The following is a 23,763-nucleotide window of genomic DNA, read 5'->3' as shown; positions in this document are numbered from 1 at the left end:
GAGCTAGGGTTATGGTTAGGGTTAGGAGCTAGGGTTAGGTTTAGAGTTAGGGGTTCGAGTTAGGAGCTAGGGTTAGGAGCTAGGGTCAGGTTTAGAGTTAGGAGCTAGGGTTATGGTTAGGGTTAGGAGCTATGGTTAGGTTTAGAGTTAGGAGCTAGGGTTATGGCCAAGGTTAGGTTTAGAGTTAGGAGCTAGGGTTAGGAGCTAAGGTTATGGTTAGGGTTAGGGGCTATGGTTAGGTTTAGAGTTAGGAGCTATGGTTATGGCCAGGGTTAGGTTTAGAGTTAGGAGCTAGGGTTAGGAGATAGGGTTAGGTTTAGAGTTAGGAGCTAGGGTTATGGTTAGGGTTAGGAGCTAGGGTTATGGTTAGGAGTTAGGGTTAGGTTTAGGGTTAAGGTTATGATTTGGGGTTAAGATTAGGGTTAAGGTAATGTTACGGGTCAAGGGTTAGGGTTAGGGAAAAGTGGATCTTGAATGGGACTGAATTTTGTGTCCCCACAAGGTTAGTTATACAAGACTGTGTTTGTGTTTGTGTGTGTGTGTATGTGTGTGTGTGGGTGGGTGTGTGCGTGGGTGTGTGTGTGTGTGTGGGTGTGTGTGTGCGTGCATGGGTGTGGGGGTGTGTGCTCGCCAAAGTCTGTATCTATATGGATTTGTCTCTGACCATATAGATTCATGATTGAGAATTAACCAGAGTGGCCGCACTCCCAGATTTGTTATGCAAAAATAAGACAGAGTTCTGTATCATGGTCCAAGGTTAGAATAGTTCATATCTGTTCTTAAAAGGATTATCTGCCTGTTAGAGAGCTCCAGGTTTACAGGAATGAGTTTGTTTCCCTCAGACCCACAGAGTGTTTCTCTGGTTTGGTGGTTGGGTGGGAGTCAGGGGGTCAGGGCCAGGGTTTGGGTCAGGGTTAGCTACAGACTGACTGGGCCTGCTCTGTAGCCATTGTCTTACGGCTGGCCCAGGGTCTGCTATACACCAGGCTCTCACCACTAATCCCCTCTCTTTATGAAGTCACCACTGTGTCCGAGGACATTGGGCTGGGCTGAGGGGCGGAGGTGGGGAGGCTCAGGGGATGAAGGAGGGCCATTGTGAAACCGTGCTCAGCCACTGAACACTAAGACAGAAAGAGGAGGCTTATGGCAATGGATTTAGTTCTATCAAAGATGTGTGTAGCTGTGTGTGTGTAGCTGTGTGTGTGTGTGTGTGTGTGTGTGTGTGTGTGTGTGTGTGTGTGTGTGTGTGTGTGTGTGTGTGTGTGTGTGTGTGTGTGTGTGTGTCTGTGTGTCTGTGTGTCTGTGTCTGTCTGTGTCTGTCTGTGTCTGTCTGTGTCTGTCTGTGTCTGTCTGTGTCTGTCTGTGTGTCTGTGTGTCTGTGTCTGTCTGTCTGTGTCTGTCTGTCTCTGTCTGTCTGTGTCTGTCTGTGTCTGTCTGTGTCTGTGTGTGTTAGTTTAGTGTATTCCATGTATTGCGCTGTGGTTCAATGTAAACACAAAGACAATGAGATCCAGACAGAAGATGAAAGACTACCAATCAAGTTCCTGCACTCCTTCCCACATCACTTCTACTACCTTAACGCACAGTATTATCAACCGGCAGAATCTTTCTTTCACTTTGCAGTATTGGCTCCAACCTCTGGCTATGGAGTCATGATTTTTCAAATTTGACCAAAACGTGTAGGCCAGTCCTTATTTCTGCACCCTTCAGCTGAGGAACAGTGTTGTCGTGCTTAATCCTCTGGTTCCTTCGTCCCTCTCCGCTTCTCTTATCACTCAGTGTTTATGAGCCCTAAGTGCATCAGAGTTGGCCTCAATTCTAATTGAAGGCAGTCAATAATCGAAAAAAAGGCATTTATTTTCAATGACTTCTCAATAAACTGAAAAGTATAAGCTAATTAATAAAAAGAAATGTACATTTCAGAATTTTAAATTCAAACCACTTCTTGAATTCAATTCAAATTGAGCCCGACCCTGGAGCACACCTCTGGGTTTTCACACCTGCCTGCAATATGAGTGTCAGGTATGGGTCATTTAAGTGATAATATCAGAGAAGCCGGTGTTTGAAAGATATATTTGCACGGGTGTTGTTAGGCCCGAGACAAAGTCGATGTCCGGAAAACCATTCCAATATATCCTCCAAACACCGGCTTCGAGGGCATTATCACTTTTATATAACAGTTTACCAACATAAGCAAATAATGATTGACATATTTGAATTAAAAATGTTATTTTGATGAATTTATTAATAATATTTCATCCTTCCACAAGATATAGTCCCGACACAAATCGAGGGTTACTACCCAAGCCGGCTGGTCGAACGTACTATCGGTTCGGTTGCCAGAGATCCAGTTGATCCAGTTGCTCAGTCTTTTTGTTCTGTGTCTATGTACGCGACCCAGTCGTTCATTCTAAATGTTCCATTGCCATACTGGCTGGCAACGTTCTTATCCCTTGCTTGCTAGCTAGCCAACTACGGCTAGCTTACAGTTACGTCAAAATGTACAGCCAGAATAAGTAGCTGCATTTGCAGTTTTCTAGTGCCGTTTATTCAGATACATCCATAACAATGAGTTAATGAGGCTCGAATTCACCTGGCGTAGAAAATGTGCTCACTTGCCATGACACTGTTGTTCAGAGGATCTATCCAACAACACAACTAACACAATCATTTAAAACGGAAGCTGGAAAGACTGCAAACTAGCTGCACTTCGTTTCGTTGGACCTTTTTTCAATTGACATTTCTTTGTATATATCCATAAAAATGATGCCAGCTGATTGATGATTTGGACTGGCTGAGAAACGTTGCCTGCCTGTATCGTCCCAACTCCTGACACGTTCACTACTATGGGGCAGCTGGAGATCAAATTTGATATTAAAACAATGTTGCAAATGTCGGAGAGAAATGCAGCAAGGTTTATACAAATCTCTGCTGTTGAAAACTAAATGTTTGTCTAAAAGAAATGTGAGATAATGTCTAGATGCTTTTTTATAGTGGAGATCAAGTTTATAACTTCCCTGCCTGGACTGATGAGACAGTGGCCTGCGCAGTCAGATGGAACAGAGTAAATAGGCATTTTAACGTCATTGATTTAGCCAGTGGTTACTTGTGGAATAGACAATGTCTGGAATGCGGTTTTAACCCATCAGCATTCAGGATTAGGCCCACCCGTTGTATAACAAGATATAATGCCTGGATAGAGGAGAGATATCAAATCAAATCAAATTTTATTTGTCACATACACATGGTTAGCAGATGTTAATGCGAGAGTAGCGAAATGCTTGTGCTTCTAGTTCCGACAATGCAGTAATAACCAACAAGTAATCTAACTAACAATTCCAAAACTACTGTCTTATACACAGTGTAAGGGGATAAAGAATATGTACATAAAGATATATGAATGAGTGATGGTACAGAGCAGCATAGGCAAGATACAGTAGATGGTATCGAGTACAGTATATACATATGAGATGAGTATGTAAACAAAGTGGCATAGTTAAAGTGGCTAGTGATACATGTATTACGTAAGGATGCAGTAGATGATATAGAGTACAGTATATACGTATGCATATGAGATGAATAATGTAGGGTATGTAACATTATTATTATTATTAGGTAGCATTGTTTAAAGTGGCTAGTGATATATTTTACATCATTTCCCATCAATTCCCATTATTAAAGTGGCTGGAGTTGAGTCAGTGTCAGTGTGTTGGCAGCAGCCACTCAATGTTAGTGGTGGCTGTTTAACAGTCTGATGGCCTTGAGATAGAAGCTGTTTTTCAGTCTCTCGGTCCCAGCTTTGATGCACCTGTACTGACCTCGCCTTCTGTATGATAGCAGGGTGAACAGGCAGTGGCTCGGGTGGTTCTTGTCCTTGATGATCTTTATGGCCTTCCTGTGACATCTGGTGGTGTAGGTGTCCTGGAGGGCAGGTAGTTTTCCCCCCGGTGATGCGTTGTGCAGACCTCACTACCCTCTGGAGAGCCTTACGGTTGTGGGCGGAGCAGTTGCCGTACCAGGCGGTGATACAGCCCGCCAGGATGCTCTCGATTGTGCATCTGTAGAAGTTTGTGAGTGCTTTTGGTGCCAAGCCAAATTTCTTCAGCCTCTTGAGGTTGAAGAGGCGCTGCTGCGCCTTCTTCACGATGCTGTCTGTGTGAGTGGACCAATTCAGTTTGTCTGTGATGTGTATGCTGAGGAACTTAAAACCTACTACCCTCTCCACTACTGTTCCATCGATGTGGATAGGGGGGGTGTTCCCTCTGCTGTTTCCTGAAGTCCACAATCATCTCCTTAGTTTTGTTGACGTTGAGTGTGAGGTTATTTTCCTGACACCACACTCCGAGGGCCCTCACCTCCTCCCTGTAGGCCGTCTCGTCGTTGTTGGTAATCAAGCCTACCACTGTTGTGTCGTCCGCAAACTTGATGATTGGGCAAGTAATATAGTGAGCCCTATGAGGCTGGTTGCCTGACTATGTTTGCTGACATTGCACAAACCCAGGGAAAGGTTTTGGTTTTCCCTTTGACCTGGTAATTCAGAGATACAGTGGCAAGGAAAAGTATGTGAACCCTTTGGAATTACCTGTATTTCTGCAGAAATTGGTCATAAAATTTGATTTGACTACGTTGTAGTCTGTATATTTTGCAACTTGCAAAAATTACAGATGGAGGCGCAACAACTTCCAACTTTGTTCGACATTTGAAGCTGCACAAAGAACAGTAAATTGTGGCTAATATAGCCGACAGCTATACATAACTTTGCTAGTATAGCATGTAGGCTAACAGAATGTTAAATCAATGAGCCTCCACACAGTCAGCCAGTGTGGGAACGTGATCATTGCACTTAAGATTGAGACCAGGCAACATTGTGCTTCTGCCCCGCTCAATTATTTGTTTTATATGCTTACAGATTTGAACAATAACAGATGAACAAAAGTGTCACAAGTGAACCAACAGTCTCCAATCTCACAGTTCATGGAGACCCGTGTAGGGAAGTCCAGCATGAATCATCCACAGCAGAAAGCTATCAACAATGCAATACTGTCCGACCTGGTTATCGATTGCAACTTGCCTCTGTCTATTGTGGAAAACAAGAGTTTTTGTCCCTTTCTGTCAGGGGTTGACAGTAAGTACAGACCAGTGTGTCATAGAACATTGACATCAAAAGTAGAGAACCTCGCTACAGAGAGACGTTCAAAACTGAAAACTCAATTGAGAAACACAGACCATGTTTCAGTCACAGTGGACATTTGGTCTGACTGAAAGATGAGGGGGTACCTTGGTGTCACTGTGCACTGTACGGAGAAAGATGAGGGGGTTCCTGGGTGTCACTGTGCACTGTACGGAGAAAGATGAGGGGGTTCCTGGGTGTCACTGTGCACTGTACGGAGAAAGATGAGAGGGTTCCTGGGTGTCACTGTGCACTGTACGGAGAAAGATGAGGGGGTTCCTTGGTGTCACTGTGCACTGTACGGAGAAAGATGAGGGGGTTCCTTGGTGTCACTGTGCACTGTACAAAGAAAGATGGGGGGGTTCCTTGGTGTCACTGTGCACTGTACGGAGAAAGATGAGGGGGTTCCTTGGTGTCACTGTGCACTGTACGGAGAAAGATGAGGGGGTTCCTTGGTGTCACTGTGCACTGTATGGAGAAAGATGAGGGGGTTCCTTGGTGTCACTGTGCACTGTATGGAGAAAGATTAGGGGGTTCCTTGGTGTCACTGTGCACTGTATGGAGAAAGATGGAGAGAGGATACAGCTCAAGTCCAATCTCTTGGCCTGTGACCTCTTCAGAGGCCCACACACAGCCGAAAGAATCTGTGTTTTGCCATTTGAGGCCATATGTGGTGAGTACAGCATTAACAACAATGCTGCCAACATGAGAAAAGCATTCACGGTGTGCTTCCCCATTGGACAAGAAGATGAAGTACATGAAGAAGATCACCTTGGTGACCCATAGCTCTGGAATGACCTAACCCTGGAAGACCAGCAAATAGTGGATGCTGCTATTGCAAAAAAACAGCGCTTGCAGTGTTTTGCCCACACTCTCCAGCTGGTGGTGGGAGATGGCTTGAAAAAAACAAAAGATGGTTATCAAAAATCAGCTCACTGCTACATACAAACAAATTCAAAGAGAAAGCTGAATGACATCTCTTCTCAACACAAGATTTGAGACAAAGTTATCAGTGACCATCATGTCATGTTCTACAAAAGGCTGGGCACAAGGAGTTGTTGTTCACAGTACGGGAGTGGAATAAGATGAAGGAGTTGGTGGACATCCTGAGGCCATTTGGAGAAGCAACAGATATGACACACGGGGAGAAGATCGTCACAGTCAGTTCTGTTGTTCTCTCTGTCCTGTCCCTGAATCACCACCTGGAGCAGCGGAAGCCTCAAGTCCATTTCCTGAGCGGCCTGGTCAGAAGTCTTCAGGCATCCATGAACCAAAAGATTTCTTGGAATCTTCATCAATGTGAAAATGACCAGAACACAGGATGGAATCACTGCCCCCTTTTCAGATCCAGTCTACCTCAAAGCAGCTGCCTTGGATCCAGCTTTCTTTCTGATGTGGGTGGAGCACCATGTGCTGGTCAAGGAGGAGGTCAAGGAGGAGGTGGCACAAAGAGTGAAATGTAAATATTATGGAGTTTAATGTAACTTTTTCTCATAATTTAATCCAATTGACTGCCACAATAATACTTGTTCAGTGTAACCCACTGCATCACCGATACTCTAATACTCTAATAATGCATTGCATCATAGGGCCCTGAGATAAGAGAACAAATTTAACTGTTTAAACAGAGAAAGGGAGAGAGAAAGGGAGAGAGAAGGACAAAGAGACGAGAGAGAGAAAGAGAGAGAGAGGGAAGGAAGGAAGGAGAGAGAGAGAGACAGAAGGACAAAGAGACGGAAACAGGGAGGGAGGGGGAAAGAGAGAAAGAGAGAGAGAGGGAAGGAAGAAAGGAGAGAGAGAGAGAGAGAGAGGGAAGGAAGGAAGGAGAGAGAGAAGGAAGAAGGAGGAGAGAGAGAGAGAGAGAGAGAGAGAGAGAGAGAGAGAGAGAGAGAGAGAGAGAGAGAGAGAGAGAGAGAGAGAGAGAGAGAGAGAGAGAGAGAGAGAGAGAGAGAGAGAGAGAGAGAGAGAGAGAGAGAGAGAGAGAGAGAGAGAGAGAGAGAGAGAGAGAGAGAGAGAGAGAGAGAGAGAGAATGACAAAGAGACAGGGAGGGAGGGGGAAAGAGAGAGAGAGAAGACAAGAGAGAGAGAGGGAGGGAGAGAGAGGAGAAGGACAAAGAGACAGGAATGAGGAAGGAGAAGGGGACTGAGGGAGAAGGAAGGAAGTTGAGAGAGAGAGCACGACAATATTTTGTTTTTGTTGTCATATTTGATGTGTCTTTCTCATGGCTACCCATGTATTTCCATGGAAATATACAGTTTATTTGGAAAGTAATAAATATATTTTTTAAAGCATTCATGACTTGCATAAATGTAATATACTATTACTCTTGTTAAATATGAAATGGTATTACATTTGGTGAAGAGCACATTATGACTTGTTTAGGACTCGAAACTCAAAGTTTAGGACTTGAGACTTGACTTGATACTTGCCTGTCTTGACTTGGGACTTGACTTGGGACTTGAGTGCTAAGACTTGAGACTTACTTGTGATTTGTAAATCAATGACTTGGTCTGGAATCTAGTACTGAAATCATAGGCTAGGGCATAGGCTAGGGCTAGCTAGCACTGCAGTGCATAACATGTGGTGAGTCGTTGACTCAAAGACAGAGAAAGACAATAATTGAACAGTTTTGAACAAATACATTTCTTCCAAAATGAAGGAGAACAAGTGAGAGATAGAAAGAGATTTAGTTTTACTTGTAGTTTCACTTACTTAGCTAGCAAATGCAGCTAGCTAGTTTAGCCTACTTAAACACCCTGCTCAAACATGCTATGTTAGCTAGCTGGCTATGACTATCCAACACAATATTGGAACTCTTCCAAGTGAAGATAAGCTTTTGGTTTTACAAATGTATTTCCACCGGGGCCTGTCGGTGATTGCTGACTGTACATTGTAACATTACTGCATGAATGTTAGTTCTATTAGCTATGTTGACTATGACATTACTCTAGCTAATATGGGGACAACTATGTAGGCTGTCTGTAGTGGTTCCATGGTTTGGCTTGGAAAGTTTTATTATTATTATTTATTTTTGAATTTGACCCCTTTTTCTCCCCAATTTCGTGGTATCCAATTGTTGTAGTAGCTACTATCTTGTCTCATCGCTACAACTCCCGTACGGGCTCGGGAGAGACGAAGGTTGAAAGTCATGCGTCCTCCGATACACAACCCAACCAAGCCGCACTGCTTCTTAACACAGTGCGAAACACTGTGCACCTGGCCACCTTGGCTAGCGCACACTGCGCCTAGCCCGCCACAGGAGTCGCTGGTGCGCGATGAGACAAGGACACCCCTACTGACCAAGCCCTCCCTAACCCAGGCGACGCTAGGCCAATTGTGCATCACCCCACGGACCTCCCGGTCTTGGCCGGTTACGACAGAGCCTGGGCGCGAACCCAGGGACTCTGATGGCACAGCTGGCGCTGCAGTACAGCGCCCTTAACCACTGCGCCACCCGGGAGGCCCTGAAAGGTTTTTTCGCCTGGTCACATACAGCTGATGTGTTGTGCATTGAAGTCCACAAGCAAAGGGAAGAGGTGAGAGGAGGAGAGTGCATAGATGCGAGAAGGAATACAACGTGGCTACAATGAAAGTGAATTGTGTTTACACGTCATCAGGGGTGTATTCATTTAGCCGATTCTGTTGAAAAGCGTTTCTTAAACGGAAGCAAACATACCTGAATTTGTCCAATAGAAATTCTCATTTGCAACTGTTGGACTAATGATTACACCCAAATCAGCTATTGTATATGCAGGAGTGTGCAAGGCAGTACTGAATGTGTCACTGTCGGTCACTTTAAATAATTCTCTCGACCTGTGTGCACCTACGTTGTAAACTTTTATTCATATTCTAGGTTGTAGCAACCTCATGATGGGTATAGGGAAAATTTGATGTAGTCATGTAGTAGTCTAGACCTATCGATGTTACATTAATAGATTTGATGAATTAGAGAGTGGTTAATTCTCTAATATTGAGGGAACGGTTGACCTAGGTCAAGTCATAGGACTATATGTGTTCTGCAGTGTTCTAGGCCGGAGACCATGAATAGACTGTAATATTGTAAATAGTACAAGGTTTCTCAAATGCAGATTATAGTTGAGTTTTAATACTCTCTCTATACTTTTCTCTTTCTACTTCTCTTTCGCTCTACTTTTTCTTACATGCTATGATGTTTTTCATCTGACACGGGTGGCTGGACGGGGAGAGAGGAAAGCTCTTTAGAGCGTGTGTGTATTGATGTGTGTGTGTGTTTCATTGCTTATGGGGGCATGAAATCGCTCCACAGCCCCAAGGCACATTGGGAGCTGCTCTACCCAGACACAGAGCCTTCCACTCTATCTAGCTGCTCTACCCAGAAACAGAGCCTTCCACTCTATCTAGCTGCTCTACCCAGACACAGAGCCTTCCACTCTATCTAGCTGCTCTACCCAGAAACAGAGCCTTCCACTCTATCTAGCTGCTCTACCCAGACACAGAGCCTTCCACTCTATCTGTTTTATGCACACGCACACACGCACGCACACACGCACATACACACGCACACACACACGCACACACACACACACACGTGCGCGCACACACACGCACGCGCACGCACACATGCACGCACACACACTGCATCTCTCTCTATCTTTCTCTCTCTCTCTCTTTCTCGCTCTCTCTTTCTCTCTCTGTCTCTCTTTCTCTCTCCCTCTCTCTCCCTCTCTCTCATGCCGCGTCTGTCTTCATAATTCTATGGATTTATGTTAAAGTCCAGTTGCAGTGGGACATTTAAGTGTGTACTCATTGTTATTTACTATCCCAGGACCACTATCCCTACAAGGAAGTAATTTGTCAATCAAACAGGCACTGCTGGCGAGGGTCATTTTACTCTCTCCCTTCTCCCTTTTTTCTCTTACTTTCTTTTGATGTGTGGAGGACCAGTTCTCTGTGACATGGGGTGACACTCACTCCCCCTGTTCTCTCTCTTACTCTCCCGTTCTCTCTCTCGCTGTGATCTTATGAGCTGAGTGTCCAGACTCTAGGGAGACCAGCATACATGTCCTCTCCTACAGAGCAAAGCAGAGCAGGGCTGAGCAGGGCAGGGCTGAGCAGGGCAGGGGGGAGAAGGGCAGGGGGGCAGGGCAGGGGGAGCAGGGCAGGGGGGCAGGGCAGGGGGAGCAGGGCAGGGGGGCAGGGGGAGCAGGGCAGGGGGAGCAGAGGGGGGAGCAGGGCAGGGGGGGAAGGGCAGGGCTGAGCAGGGCAGGGGGAGAAGGGCAGGGGGGCAGGGCAGGGGGAGCAGGGCAGGGGGGGGGCTGAGCAGGGCAGGGGGGGGCAGGGCAGGGGGAGCAGGCGGGGGGGCAGGGCAGGGGGAGCAGGGGGGGGGCAGGGCTGAGCAGGGCAGGGGGAGCAGGGGGGCAGGGCAGGGGAGCAGGGCAGGGGGGGCAGGACAGGGGGAGCAGGGCAGGGGGAGCAGGGCTGAGCAGGGCAGGGGGAGCAGAGCAGGGGGGCAGGGCAGGGGGGAGAAGGGCAGGGCTGAGCAGGGCAGGGGGAGAAGGGCAGGGGGAGGGCAGGGGGAGCAGGGAGGGGGGGCAGGGCTGAGCAGGGCAGGGGGGGCAGGGCAGGGGGAGCAGGGGGGCAGGGCAGGGGGAGAAGGAAGGGGGGCAGGGCTGAGCAGGGCAGGGGGAGAGTGCAGGGGGGCAGGGCTGAGCAGGGCAGGGGGAGCAGGTCAGGGCTGGCAGGGCAGGGCTGAGCAGGGCAGGGGGAGCAGGGAAGGGGGAGTAGGACAGGGGGAGCAGGAGGGGGGCACAGATCAGGGGACAGAAGAGGAGAAGAAAATATTGGGGGTAGGGAAAAAACAGAGTAGAGTCTACAGGAAGAACAGCAGACTGTTGTTAGGCCAGCTTGTCTACTGTACTAGTAATACAAATGATTCTCTAGTGGACACAGATGGGACCATTTGTTGCTATCTATCACTCTATCTATTTGCTACACTGGAACAAACTGTTTTATAGTAGTGATGTTTTTTTTACCATGATACAGAAGCTTGTGTTAACATTTATATTTTAGTCATTTAGCAGAAGCTCTTATCCAGAAATGAGATTGCTACTGTGTTCGACAGGGCCCTCCCACAGAAAAAATACTACAGTTTACTATAGAACACTATAGTACTTACTATAGAATTATGTAGTGAACTATAGTATGCTGTAGAACACTGTAGTTTCCTTCGATCATGTGTAGTACTTGATATATAATTTCTTAGTGTTTCTTAGAGCAGAAGCTCAGTCCTACCTACCTACAGGTTATAGCAAATGTGCTCTTTTATTATTTCTCCAGTAGGTTTCCTCAAGGAGAAAGCCTCTACTTCTATGTCAAAGATAATAAAACAAAAACACTTCAGTAAATACTACAGTATACTACAGTCTGCAAAAACACTACAGTAAATACTACAGTATACAGTACTACAGTCTGCAAAAGCACTACAATAATTACTATAGTATATACTACTATTTTTTACTACATTATTTATGCTATAGTAAGCTATAGTAAGCTATACATACTACAGTATACTACAGTAAATAGTCCGCAAAAACACTACAGTGAATACTACAGTATAGTATTCCTACCATAGTATACACTATAGTCTTTTTTATTGTGGGCCTCCTCACACAGAGATGAGATTTACCATAGTGTTTTATAGGGCCCTCCACACACAGAGACGAGGTGTTCTGTAGGGCCCTCCACACACAGAGACGAGGTGTTCTGTAGGGCCCTTCACACACAGAGACGAGGTGTTCTGTAGGGCCCTCCACACACAGAGACATGTCCATGACGCGAGGTGTTCTGTAGGGCCCTCCACACACAGAGACATGTCCATGACGCGTCACTCGAACACTGCCGTCGACCGTGGTAGGCCCTCTCAGTCTCCAGAGTGGTCTTGTAGCAGTCAGGTTTTGACAGGGCAACAAGGGGCACTCCACTCTCCACCCCGTGTCTCTGTCATAATAAAGTGACTGGGATCCCACAAGACCTGAGAGAGAGCTTATTGTTGCTGGGGGGTTTTTCCAAGTAAACGGGTCAATATGGGTCGGGATCCATTTTCATATGAGCACTTCAGTTAAACTCTGCATAATTCATGGTCCCCCATCAAACGATTTAGCCATCTACTAATACGCCTGCAGAGAGAGAGGGAAGAGAGAGAGCGAGGTAGAGTGAGAGAGGGATGGAGTGAGAGAAAGAGTGAAGGCGCAAAAGGAGAGAGAACCTTTGTAGCATGGGTGTCCTGAGGGAGTGGACTGTTGATTATCGTAGTGCGATGACATCACTGCACCTCTGAAAGGCTTTTAGTCTGATTAATGCACACTGTGTGTGTGTGTGTGTGTGTGTGTGTGTGTGTGTGTGTGTGTGTGTGTGTGTGTGTGTGTGTGTGTGTGTGTGTGTGTGTGTGTGTGTGTGTGTGTGTGTGTGTGTGTGTGTGTGTGTGTGTGTGTGTGTGTGTGTGTGTGTGTGTGTTTTTTGCACGCTTGTGCACCGCACATGTGGACCACTGTGTTTGTGTGTATGCGTGTGTGTGTATATCAGTGAGAGAGATCAGGTGTGTTTTGTGTGTGTTCATATGGGTAAGCGGGGGGAGGGTGTGTGTGAATGTGTGTGTTTCTTGATGTACTCCAAATCCACCTCTTCCCTCTGCACTGCAGGGCCCTTTGTGTCTTCTCTCTCCTACCCACAATCCATCACTTTTACTGATAGTGTATCTGTGTGGACGCTGGATGGGCGGCCGTCTCTTTATATATGGTTAGTGTGCCTCCCTCCCTCCCTCCCTCTTTTCCTCATTCCCTTCCCTTGCTTCTGTTTGTTTTTCTTTCCGTTTTCTTCTCCGACTTTTGTTCTTTTTTTCCCATCCTTTGTTTTGCAGCCGCTGCAGAAAGATGCATGGTTTTTCTTTGTAAATACAAAGAGGGAACAGACAGAATAGCGTGCCACAGCAGCCCCTTCCCTGCCTAGCCCGATGAAACCTCACCTATTCAACTAGCAGCATACTGGCTCCATCAACAAACTGTTGGTCCTGTCTGTCACTCTGTGTCATTGATGCTTCTATTTATTTATCTACAATCTCCTTCAGCTTCAATTACAGAATGCGTCTGCTTAAAGGGAGGTTGGGTTTAGTGGTATTACAGGATGCGTCTGCTTAAAGGGAGGTTGGGTTTAGTGGTATTTCAGGATGCGTCTGCTTAAAGGGATGTTGGGTTTAGTGGTATTACAGGATGCGTCTGCTTAAAGGGAGGTTGGGTTTAGTGGTATTACAGGATGCGTCTGCTTAAAGGGGGGTTGGGTTTAGTGGTATTACAGGATGCTTCTGCTTAAAGGGAGGTTGGGTTTAGTGGTATTACAGGATGCGTCTGCTTAAAGGGAGGTTGGGTTTAGTGGTATTACAGGATGCTTCTGCTTAAAGGGAGGTTGGGTTTAGTGGTATTACAGGATGTTTCTGCTTAAAGGGAGGTTGGGTTTAGTGGTATTACAGGATGCTTCTGCTTAAAGGGAGGTTGGGTTTAGTGGTATTACAGGATGCTTCTGCTTAAAGGGAGGTTGGGTTTAGTGGTATTACAGGATGCTTCTGCTTAAAGGGAGGTTGGGTTTAGTGGTATTACAGGATGTCATACTTGGTGGATAGTGTTCAAGGAATGAGGGAGATGGGGAGAGAGAGGTTTTGAAGTCATGTTATTGGGTGATAGTGCCACCACTGACACCTCTGATGGGCCCCAGTGTGACCTTTTAGTTCCCTCCATAGCAGTCGGTCTGTGGTGGTTTCACAACATTCAGGTGTGTGTGTGTGGCTACTGGGTAGAGTGTGCCATGCCAGCGGGCTGTCTGATGAATGCTCTGATCTGACTGATCTGTGTACAGTATGTCTGTCTGAAGCTCTCTCTCTATAAAAATACTATGCTGTGGTATAAATAGTATAATATTCACTGTTGTGTTTTTGCAGACTTTACTGTAGTATATTCACTGTAGTGTTTTTGCAGTTAAATGTAGTAAAATAAATTGTATATACTACAGTAATTCATGTAGTGTTTTTGCAGATTGTAGTATACTGTATTATTTACTGTAGTACAAAGTATCATCTTTGAGGAAAACTATTGGAGAAATACTAAAAGAGCAGATTTTCCATAACCTGTAGGTAGGTAAGTCTGGGGTCTGAAGATCTGGGGTCTAAAGGGAACACAATATATGCTCTATACTTGCCATGTATTGTAGGTTTCTCACATATGGGTGGCACAAATTGAGATATGGGGGAGGGAATGGGAACCGTATATATATATATATTGAATTCTGTAGTATTTACTGTAGTTAAAAAAACTGGAGTGTTTGTGCTGACATTAATGTAGTATTTACTGTAGTTTTAAAAACTGGAGTGTTTGTGCTGACATTAATGTAGTATTTACTGTAGTTTAAAAAAACTGGAGTGTTTTTGCTGACATTGATGTAGTATTTACTTCAGGGTTTTTTTCAGAGAATTTTGTAGTATTTACTATAATATTCTACAGTATATTTCAACCTTCTATAGTAAGTACTACACATGATCGAGGGATACTACAGTGTGTAGTATAGTATTCTACAGTATACTACAGTTTACGACAGAATTCTATAGTAAGCACTATGTTGTTCTATAGTAAACTGTAGTATTTGTTCATGTGGGTCTCTCTCACTCTCTCTTTCTCAATTCAATTCACTTTAAGGGATTTATTGGCATGGGAAACTTATGTAACATTGTCAAAGCAAGTGAACTAGATAATAAACTATATTTAAATGAACAATAAAGTTCTAAAATAATAAAGACATTACAAATGTCAAAAAGGGAGAATTACAAAAGGCAAAATAAATAAACATAAATATGGGTTGTAATTACAATGGCGTTTGTTCTTCACTGGTTTCCCTTTTCTTGTGGCAACAGATCACTGTTCACTGTGCTGTGATGCACACTGTGGTATTTCACCCAATAGATATGGCAAAGCTTTCCTTAAGTTTGTGTCAGTCACAGTGGTCAGGTATTCTGCCATTGGAGCTCTGTAGGGTCTGTTTGTGTTTGTGAACAGAGCCCCAGGACCAGCTTGCTTAGGGGACTCTTCTCCAGGTTCATCTCTCTGTAGGTGATGGCTTTGTTATGGGAGGTTTGGGAATCGCTTCCTTGAGGGTTTGGCCGGGGTAGACCGTCATTGTAAATAAGAATTTGCTCTTTGTTAAATAAAAATATATTAAAATAGGTGGTTGTAGAATTTAACATATTTTGGGGGGATTTTGATCATTACTGTGTATCGGCCTTATTCTGCTCTGCATTCATTATTTGCTGTTTTAGATCGTACACAGAGGATATTTTTGCAGAATTCTCCATGCAGAGTCTGAATTTGGTGTTTGTCCCATTTTGTGAATTGTTGGTTAGTGAGCGGACCCCAGACCTCACAACCATAAATGGCAATGGGTTCTATAACTGATTCAAGTTTTTTTTGCCAGATTCTAATTGGTATGTCAAATTTAATGTTCCTTTTGATGGCATATAAGGCCCTTCTAGCCTTGTCTCTCAAATCGTTCACAGCTTTGTGGAAGTTACCTGTGGTCCTGATGTTTAGGCCGAGGTATGTATAGTTACCTGTAGAGAGCACCTCCTCCTAGCTGCCCACTGCACTGAGGCTAGGTAACACGGTCACCACCGATAAATCCATGATAATCAAAAACTTCAACAAGCATTTTTCAACGACTGGCCATGCCTTCCTCTTGGCTACTCCAACCTCGGCCAACAGCTCCGCCCCCCCCCGCAGCTACTCGCCCAAGCCTCCCCAGCTTCACCTTTACCCAAATCCAGATAGCAGATGTTCTGAAAGAGCTGCAAAACCTGGACCCGTACAAATCAGCTGGGCTTGACAATCTGGACCCTCTATTTCTGAAACTACCCGCCGCCATTGTCACAACCCCTATTACCAGCCTGTTCAACCTCTCTTTCATATCGTCTGAGATCCCCCAAGGATTGGAAAGCTGCAGCAATCATCCCCCTCTTCAAAGGGGGAGACACCCTGGACCCAAACTGTTACAGACCTATATCCATCCTGCCCTGCCTATCTAAGGTCTTCGAAAGTCAACAAACAGATCACTGACCATCTCGAATCCCACCGTACCTTCTCCGCTGTGCAATCTGGTTTCCGAGCCGGTCATGGGTGCACCTCAGCCATACTCAAGGTACTAAACGGTATCATAACCGCCATCGATAAAAGACAGTACTGTGCAGCCGTCTTCATCGACCTGGCCAAGGCTTTCGACTCTGTCAATCACCATATTCTTATCGGCAGACTCAGTAGCCTCGGTTTTTCCAATGACTGCCTTGCCTGGTTCACCAACTACTTTGCAGACAGAGTTCAGTGTGTCAAATCGGAGGGTATGTTGTCCGGTCCTCTGGCCGTCTCTATGGGGGTGCCACAGGGTTCAATTCTCGGGACGACTCTTTTCTCTGTATATATCAATGATGCTGCGGGCGATTCCCTGATCCACCTCTACGCAGATGACACCATTCTGTATACTTCTGGCCCTTCCTTGGACACTGTGCTATCTAACCTCCAAACGAGCTTCAATGCCATATAACACTCCTTCCGTGGCTTCCTTCCATGGCCTTCCGTGGCCTCCAACTGCTCTTAAACGCTAGTAAAACCAAATGCATGCTTTTCAACTGTTCGCTGCCTGCACCCGCACGCCCGACTAGCATCACCACCCTGGATGGTTCCGACCTAGAATATATCTATAAGTACCTAGGTGTCTGGCTAGACTGTAAACTCTCCTTCCAGACTCATATCAAACATCTCCAATCTAAAATCAAATCTAGAGTCGGCTTTCTATTCGGCTTTCTATTTCTATACAAAGCCTCTGTCACTCACACTGCCAAACTTACCCTTGTAAAACTGACTATCCTACCGATCCTCGACTTTGGCGATGTCATCTACAAAATAGCTTCCAATACTCTACTCAGCAAACTGGATGCAGTTTATCACAGTGCCATCCGTTTTGTTACTAAAGCACCTTATACCACCCACCACTGCGACCTGTATGCTCTAGTCGGCTGGCCCTCGCTACATATTCGTCGCCAGACCCACTGGCTCCAGGTCACCTACAAGTCCATGCTAGGTAAAGCTCTGCCTTATCTCAGTTCACTGGTCACGATGGCAACAACCACCCGTAGCATGTGCTCCAGCAGGTGTATCTCACTGATCATCCCTAAAGCCAACACCTCATTTGGCCGCCTTTCCTTCCAGTTCTCTGCTGCCTGTGACTGGAACGAATTGCAAAAATCACTGAAGTTGGAGACTTTTATCTCCCTCACCAACTTTAAACATCTGCTATCTGAGCAGCTAACTGATCGCTGCAGCTGTACATTGTCCATCGGTAAATAGCCCACCCAATTTACCTACCTCATCCCCATACTGTTTTTATTTATTTACTTTTCTGCTCTTTTGCACACCAGTATCTCTACCTGCACATGACCATTTGATCATCTATCACTCCAGTGTTAATCTGTAAAATTGTAATTATTCGCCTACCTCCTCATGCCTTTTGCACACAATGTATATACTCTTTTTTTCTTTTTTTCTACTGTGTTATTGACTTGTTTATTGTTTACTCCATGTGTAACTCTGTGTTGTCTGTTCACACTGCTATGCTTTATTACATTTACATTTACATTTAAGTCATTTAGCAGACGCTCTTATCCAGAGCGACTTACAAATTGGTGCATTCACCTTATGACATCCAGTGGAACAACCACTTTACAATAGTGCATCTAAATATTTTAAGGGGGGAGGGGGTGAGAAGGATTACTTTATCCTATCCTAGGTATTCCTTAAAGAGGTGGGGTTTCAAGTGTCTCCGGAAGGTGGTGATTGACTCCGCTGTCCTGGCGTCGTGAGGGAGTTTGTTCCACCATTGGGGAGCCAGAGCAGCGAACAGTTTTGACTGAGCTGAGCGGGAACTGTACTTCCTCAGTGGTAGGGAGGCGAGCAGGCCAGAGGTGGATGAACGCAGTGCCCTTATTTGGGTGTAGGGCCTGATCAGAGCCTGGAGGTACTGAGGTGCCGTTCCCCTCACAGCTCCGTAGGCAAGCACCATGGTCTTGTAGCGGATGCGAGCTTCAACTGGAAGCCAGTGGAGAGAGCGGAGGAGCGGGGTGACGTGAGAGAACTTGGGAAGGTTGAACACTAGACGGGCTGCGGCGTTCTGGATGAGTTGTAGGGGTTTAATGGCACAGGCAGGGAGCCCAGCCAACAGCGAGTTGCAGTAATCCAGACGGGAGATGACAAGTGCCTGGATTAGGACCTGCGCCGCTTCCTGTGTGAGGCAGGGTCGTACTCTGCAGATGTTGTAGAGCATGAACCTACAGGAACGGGCCACCGCCTTGATGTTAGTTGAGAACGACAGTTTGTTGTCCAGGATCACGCCAAGGTTCTTAGCGCTCTGGGAGGAGGACACAATTGAGTTGTCAACCGTGATGGCGAGATCATGGAACGGGCAGTCCTTCCCCGGGAGGAAGAGCAGCTCCGTCTTGCCGAAGTTCAGCTTGAGGTGGTGATCCGTCATCCACACTGATATGTCTGCCAGACATGCAGAGATGCGATTCGCCACCTGGTCATCAGAAGGGGGAAAGGAGAAGATTAATTGTGTGTCGTCTGCATAGCAATGATAGGAGAGACCATGTGAGGTTATGACAGAGCCAAGTGACTTGGTGTATAGCGAGAATAGGAGAGGGCCTAGAACAGAGCCCTGGGGGACACCAGTGGTGAGAGCGCGTGGTGAGGAGACAGATTCTCGCCACGCCACCTGGTAGGAGCGACCTGTCAGGTAGGACGCAATCCAAGCGTGGGCCGCGCCGGAGATGCCCAACTCGGAGAGGGTGGAGAGGAGGATCTGATGGTTCACAGTATCGAAGGCAGCCGATAGGTCTAGAAGGATGAGAGCAGAGGAGAGAGAGTTAGCTTTAGCGGTGCGGAGCGCCTCCGTGATACAGAGAAGAGCAGTCTCAGTTGAATGACTAGTCTTGAAACCTGACTGATTTGGATCAAGAAGGTCATTCTGAGAGAGATAGCGGGAGAGCTGGCCAAGGACGGCACGTTCAAGAGTTTTGAGAGAAAAGAAAGAAGGGATACTGGTCTGTAGTTGTTGACATCGGAGGGATCGAGTGTAGGTTTTTTCAGAAGGGGTGCAACTCTCGCTCTCTTGAAGACGGAAGGGACGTAGCCAGCGGTCAGGGATAAGTTGATGAGCGAGGTGAGGTAAGGGAGAAGGTCTCCGGAAATGGTCTGGAGAAGAGAGGAGGGGATAGGGTCGAGCGGGCAGGTTGTTGGGCGGCCGGCCGTCACAAGACGCGAGATTTCATCTGGAGAGAGAGGGGAGAAAGAGGTCAGAGCACAGGGTAGGGCAGTGTGAGCAGAACCAGCGGTGTCGTTTGACTTAGCAAACGAGGATCGGATGTCGTCGATCTTCTTTTCAAAATGGTTGACGAAGTCATCTGCAGAGAGGGAGGAGGGGGGAGGGGGAGGAGGATTCAGGAGGGAGGAGAATGTGGCAAAGAGCTTCCTAGGGTTAGAGGCAGATGCTTGGAATTTAGAGTGGTAGAAAGTGGCTTTAGCAGCAGAGACAGAGGAGGAAAATGTAGAGAGGAGGGAGTGAAAGGATGCCAGGTCCGCAGGGAGGCGAGTTTTCCTCCATTTCCGCTCGGCCTTCCGGAGCCCTGTTCTGTGAGCTCGCATTGAGTCGTCAAGCCACGGAGCGGGAGGGGAGGACCGAGCCGGCCTGGAAGATAGGGGACATAGAGAGTCAAAGGATGCAGAAAGGGAGGAGAGGAGGGTTGAGGAGGCAGAATCAGGAGATAGGTTGGAGAAGGTTTGAGCAGAGGGAAGAGATGATAGGATGGAAGAGGAGAGAGTAGCGGGGGAGAGGGAGCGAAGGTTGGGACGGCGCGATACCATCCGAGTAGGGGCAGTGTGGGAAGTGTTGGATGAGAGCGAGAGGGAAAAGGATACAAGGTAGTGGTCGGAGACTTGGAGGGGAGTTGCAATGAGGTTAGTGGAAGAACAGCATCTAGTAAAGATGAGGTCGAGCGTATTGCCTGCCTTGTGAGTAGGGGGAAGGTGAGAGGGTGAGGTCAAAGAGGAGAGGAGTGGAAAGAAGGAGGCAGAGAGGAATGAGTCAAAGGTAGACGTGGGGAGGTTAAAGTCGCCCAGAACTGTGAGAGGTGAGCCGTCCTCAGGAAAGGAGCTTATCAAGGCATCAAGCTCATTGATGAACTCTCCGAGGGGACCTGGAGGGCGATAAATGATAAGGATGTTAAGCTTGAAAGGGCTGGTAACTGTGACAGCATGAAATTCAAAGGAGGCGATAGACAGATGGGTAAGGGGAGAAAGAGAGAATGACCACATGGGAGAGATAAGGATCCCTATGCCACCACCCCGCTGACCAGAAGCTCTCAGGGTGTGCGAGAACACGTGGGCGGACGAAGAGAGAGCAGTAGGAGTAGCAGTGTTATCTGTGGTGATCCATGTTTCTGTCAGTGCCAAGAAGTCGAGGGACTGGAGGGAGGCATAGGCTGAGATGAACTCTGCCTTGTTGGCTGCAGATCGGCAGTTCCAGAGGCTACCGGAGACCTGGAACTCCACGTGGGTCGTGCGCGCTGGGACCACCAGATTAGGGTGGCAGCGGCCACGCGGTGTGGAGCGTTTGTATGGTCTGTGCAGAGAGGAGAGAACAGGGATAGACAGACACATAGTTGACAGGCTACAGAAGAGGCTACGCTAATGCAAGGAGATTGGAATGACAAGTGGACTACACGTCTCGAATGTTCAGAAAGTTAAGCTTACGTAGCAAGAATCTTATTGACTAAAATTATTAAAAATGATACAGTACTGCTGAAGTAGGCTAGCTGGCAGTGGCTGCGTTGTTGACTTTGTAGGCTAGCTGACAGTGGCTGCGTTGTTGACACTACACTAATCAAGTCGTTCCGTTGAGTGTAGTAGTTTCTACAGTGCTGCTATTCGGGGGCTAGCTGGCTAGCTAGCAGTGTTGATTACGTTACGTTGCGTAAAAGAACGACAATAGCTGGCTAGCTAACCTAGAAAATCGCTCTAGACTACACAATTATCTTTGATACACAGACGGCTATGTAGCTAGCTATGTAGCTAGCTACGATCAAACAAATCAAACCGTTGTGCTGTAATGAAATGAAATGAAAAATGTGATACTACCTGTGGAGCGAAGCGGAATGCGACCGGGTTGTTGAGTGCGGAAGTTCTATTCAATAGACGTTGGCTAGCTGTTGGCTATCTAGCAGTGTCTCCTACGTTAAGGACGACAAATAGCTGGCTAGCTAACCTCGGTAAATTAAGATAATCACTCTAAGACTACACGCTCTAAACTACACAATTATCTTGGATACGAAGACAGCAAAGACAACTATGTAGCTAGCTAACACTACACTAATCAAGTCGTTCAGTTGAGTGTAATAGTTTCTACAGTGCTGCTATTCGGTAGACAGTGGACGTTTGCTAGCTGGCTAGCTGCTGGGCAGATAGCAGTGTAGACTACGTTAGGACGACGAAATACGAAGTTGCAATAGAAGTGCTGACTGTTTCACTTTGTTGTCCTCTTTCTTTTCCTTTTTCTTCTGTCCTTCTTTTGTCCTTATTTTGTCTTCCTTTCTTCTGTTAACTAGATATTTTTTTGTTGTTATTCTTTGTAAGCTAGCTAGCTTCTTCCAGGAGAGTCCCTAGCAACTGCTTAGCAACAAGTAAATCTTTATCTTGGCCAGGTCGCAGTTGTAAATGAGAACTTGTTCTCAACTAGCCTACCTGGTTAAATAAAGGTGAAATGTAAAACAAATGTAAAAAATGTTTAGGTTTGAGGGATTGTATTTTGTCCTGTAGTTCATTCAATGTAATTTGAGAATCCAGTGGGTTCTTGTTGTCTTTAATAGTTGATTCTAAGATTTGTATTTGATCATGTATATGTTTTTGCTGTTCTTTGTTATAGGGCCAAAAATATTGTCTCTCTCTCTTTCTTTCTCTCTCTCTCTCTCTCTCTCTCTCTCTCTCTCTCTCTCTCTCTCTCTCTCTCTCTCTCTCTCTCTCTCTCTCTTGTCTCTCTGTATGTACAGTGAGATGAGTCAGAAGGTTCTATTGTCAGTCAGTCTCTGCTCAGCTTGAACACCAAACATAGACAGTCATGTTATGTAACATACTGGCTACATACAATCTGCATGCACATACTCTAACCTGTTAACTGACATATACAAACCTGATTACAGACATACACAAACACTCACACGCACAGTCAGTTAGTTCTAGATGCCAGGGATAGATGTGTAGTAACCAATGGATGGTATGTGTCCGGACACAAGTTGAATGGAAATTGAAACCTATCAAACAACATTGTACTCATATGGCAAGTTTCCATAGAGGATTTACCATGGTGTTTCATCCAAAACACTCTGACTTTTCTGCCCTGGGGACTTTTCAGCCTGCATTTACATAACAATGACTAACTGTGAACTTTAACACCTTCTCAGAAAGCAGCTGTCTTGAATAATGCACATCACAGTCATCCTGAACAGCTGATGCTCTTAATGCATGTTTCAGTGTTACTTGTCTCGAAGTGAGCATAGAAGTCATTTAGCTCATCTGGTAAGCTTGCGTCACCGTTCAGCTCTCGGCTGTGCTTCCCTTTGTAGTATGTAATAGTTTGCAAGCCCTGCCACATCTGACGAGCGTCGGAGCCGGTGTAGTACGATTCGATCTTAGTCCTGTATTGACGCTTTGCCTGTTTGATGGTTCGTCGGAGGGCATTGCAGGATTTCTTATAAGCTTCCGGGTTAGAGTCCTGCCCCTTAAAAGTGGCAGCTCTACCCTTTAGCTCAGTGCGAATGTTTCCTGTAATCCATGGCTTCTGGTTGGGTACGTACGTACAGTTACTGTGGGGACGGCGTCCTCGATGCACTTATTATGTGGTGTACTCCTCAATGCCATCGGAAGAATCCTAGAACATATTCCAGTCTGTGATAGCAAAATAGTCCTGTAGTTTAGCATCTGCTTCATCCGACCACTTTTTTATAGACACTGTTGCTTCCTGCTTTAATATTTGCTTGTAAGCAGGAATCAGGAGGATCTAGTTATTGTCAGATTTGCCAAATGGAGGGCGAGGGAGAGCTTTGTACGTGTCTCTGTGTGTGGGTGGTCTAGAATTGTTTGCCCTCTGGTTGCAGATTTAACATGCTGATAGAAATGAGGTAAAACTTATTTAAGTTTCCCTGCATTAAAGTCCCCGGCCACAAGGAGCCCCGCCTCTGGATGAGCGTTTTCCCATTTGCTTATGGCAGAATACAGCTCATTGAGTGCGGTTTTAGTGCCAGTCTCGGACAGCTACAAAATATACAGATGAAAACTCTCTAGGTAGATAGTGTGGTCTACTGCTTATGAGATACTCTACCTCAGGCGAACAAAACCTTGAGACTTCCTGAGATATCATGCACCAGCTATTGTTTAAAAATATGCATAGGCCCCCGCCTCGTGTCTTATCAGAGGCTGGTGTTCTG

General features: G+C 46.1%; 1 protein-coding gene and 1 non-coding gene across 2 annotated transcripts in view; both read left to right on the top strand.

Moving 5' to 3' along the window:
* The window catches only part of LOC123995257 (forkhead box protein O3-like), a 113,694-nt gene that overhangs the window by 14,014 nt on the left and 75,917 nt on the right, over nucleotides 1-23,763 (top strand). The window lies entirely within an intron of this gene.
* LOC123995994 lies at nucleotides 11,460-11,512 on the top strand. The gene has a single exon (XR_006831940.1). It is a non-coding gene; the product is annotated as a U7 small nuclear RNA (small nuclear RNA).

Source organism: Oncorhynchus gorbuscha, linkage group LG14, assembly GCF_021184085.1.
Source record: "Oncorhynchus gorbuscha isolate QuinsamMale2020 ecotype Even-year linkage group LG14, OgorEven_v1.0, whole genome shotgun sequence".
In the NCBI taxonomy this organism is placed as follows: Eukaryota; Metazoa; Chordata; class Actinopteri; order Salmoniformes; family Salmonidae; genus Oncorhynchus; species Oncorhynchus gorbuscha.
The sequence above is the reverse complement of the archived record's forward strand: the minus strand, read 5'-3'. Positions and strand labels throughout refer to the sequence as shown.